At 41.5% G+C, this 2525-nt stretch overlaps 1 non-coding gene across 1 annotated transcript; it reads right to left on the bottom strand.

Annotated features, from left to right (window-relative positions):
- Window positions 1-896: 896 nt before the first annotated feature.
- Window positions 897-969, bottom strand: trnat-cgu. The gene has a single exon. It is a non-coding gene; the product is annotated as a tRNA-Thr (tRNA).
- Window positions 970-2525: the final 1556 nt, after the last annotated feature.

Raw genomic sequence — 2525 nt, 5'->3', positions numbered from 1 at the left:
AAACAGTCATGGATTGAAATGACCAATTTATTATTGTGTTTTTTTCTTGAGGGATTATTATCAGGAGTGCAGAGTAAGGAAACTTGCCCATGGTTTTGCCCTGCCAGGAATCGAACCCAAGTCTCTTGCTTGCGAGACGAGTGCTCTAGCCACTGAGCTGCAGGACTCCGTATAAAATTGATTGCTCATTTAATGGCTGTTGGTGGGACATTGCTCTGTGCAAATTTGGCTGCTAGGTTTGTCAAAACTCACAATTGCTTGATGAGTCTTCTGAGACATGTTTTGACATTATAAGCATGATACCCACCACTGTGAAGCACTCTGAGACAGTATTACGCGAAGGTTCCTATATAAATGCAAGTTGTTATATTAAATGTAAGGATTGTTATATTAATGATACTGTATGATAATTGAGGTTGGAGAGAGCTCTGCACAGGGATATCCCATGCTGCTATTACGCTGTGCTAATGATTCGATTTATAAAGTTAATTAAATGATTTATAAAGTTAAGATTTCTGCAAGTTTTACTGTATTCTCTCTTAAGCTTTAGAACAGACTCTTGTACCAAGGCTTTGCAGAAATAGGTGGGAAAAGAGCTGGAATAATAATAGTAATCATTGCATTTGATATAGCGCCTTATCACATCTTCGAGAAATCTCAAAGGGCTTCACAGAATATACTGCAAAGTGAATTGACTGTATAACTTTGTGGACGAAATGCAGCAGCCAACTGCACACAGCAGTGTCCCACAAACAGTCATGGATTGAGTGACCAAATTGTTTTTTAACAGGCACTATTACCCCTGGAAAAACAATCTGCCAATTGACTGACAACTTGATTCTTACTTACTGCTAGGTAAACAGAGGCGTGTGGAGTAAGGAAACTTGCCCAACATTTTGCCCAGCCGGGAATCGAACCCAGGTCTTCTCGCTTACGAGGCAAGTGCTGTAACCACTGAGCTACAGGACTCCTACAGAAAGTGATTAAAAGCACCACAGGTATGATTCAGCACAGACACAATGCGCCAAATGGTGCTGAAAATGTCCACCTTTCTATGTAATCCCTGACTCAAACACAATGTTTCTTTGGCACAATATGGATGCACATACAGTTCCTGACAATATATTCACTCAGAGAATTAGCAAACATTAAAGCATAGAAACATACTGCACAGAGGGAGACCATTGTATCCTTGTCACTGTTTTTCCAAGTCATCCTTTCTCATATATAATCCTCCCTTCCAGTCCTATCCCCATGTCCCTTAACTTTCTCGGCGCTATACAAATATAATTTTGTTGTTGCTGCTCAAGTTGTTATCCCATTCCTGTTGAATGATTCTGTCAATCCAGCCTCAATACCCACCTTGTGGTAATGAATTCCAAGCCCTAAAAACATCTAAGTGAGGGAATGAATGGTCATCCAGTGTCGAAGCTTTGAGCTCCCATGGTCTAGGCTGACACTCCAGTGGAGTGTTGGGGAGAGTGGAGGGGAGAGAGTACGCATTGAGACGTTAAACCCATGTCCCAATTGCCTGTTCAGGTGGATGTTAAGGATCCCATGACACTATACCAAAAGAGAAAGCCATTTCTCATGGTGACCTGGCCAACAATCCCTCAGAATAAAATTGGTCACTCACTTCATGACTGTTTGTGGGACACTGATGTGCTCAACTGGCTGCAGGTGTTGCCCACAAAATACACTGTCAATCGACTTTACAGTGTATCCTGTGAAGCTCTTTGAGACGTTTCAATGTCATCATAAGATGCTATATCAAATGCAAGGATTATTATTAAAAGCACAGTCACTTCACTTCACAGAAATCTTATGAAGAGGTTTAAGGCTTTATGGATGCAAGGATTATTATTGTTATCAATTGAGAAAGTGATTGTTTTCTCAAATGTTGTCTGCCCGCAAGCCAACTCCCTGCAGCAAATAAACCACTGAGCCTCTCGTTATAGTAGAGGCAGTCTCCTCTACTATCAGACAGCAATTCCAAACAAGCAGCCAAATCATTTCCATGGATCATTCCTTCCTAGGCCCTTTTCCGGAAAAAGCAGCATATCACTTCTCTTTCATAGTGTTTTATAGTCATTCTGTCCAGCTGGGCTTTACAATACTTTTATGGTTTTCACCTCAAAGTAAATTACTCCATTTTCCCCGAAGGGTATATGCATCACTAGGTGTGGTATTGATCAAGACCCTGGTTTGCTATCTGTGCTTAGTTAGATGATCTCAGCCATAGGAGTGCTGTAAATCGTTACAATTGGACTCTGAAGCCTTGACCTCTGTTGACATCTGGTCTGAAACTATCTAGTCTTAACTTGTCAGTCCGTTTTGCTTTTAACAGCTTGCAGTGATATAATGTCCTTCATACGGGATAGTATCTTGGAGTGCTTAACAGTCTGACGCTGAATCGAGGAGAAAGTGGAGTTAACCGGAGTCACGGTCGAAGAAGAGAGTTTTTAGGTGCAATCTGATGACGGACAAAGAGGTGGGAAAGCAGAGGGATTGAGGCAAAGAGTTCC

The sequence above is a fragment of the Callorhinchus milii genome, unplaced genomic scaffold, assembly GCF_018977255.1.
Source record: "Callorhinchus milii isolate IMCB2004 unplaced genomic scaffold, IMCB_Cmil_1.0 Scaffold1, whole genome shotgun sequence".
NCBI lineage: Eukaryota > Metazoa > Chordata > Chondrichthyes > Chimaeriformes > Callorhinchidae > Callorhinchus > Callorhinchus milii.
The sequence above is the reverse complement of the archived record's forward strand: the minus strand, read 5'-3'. Positions and strand labels throughout refer to the sequence as shown.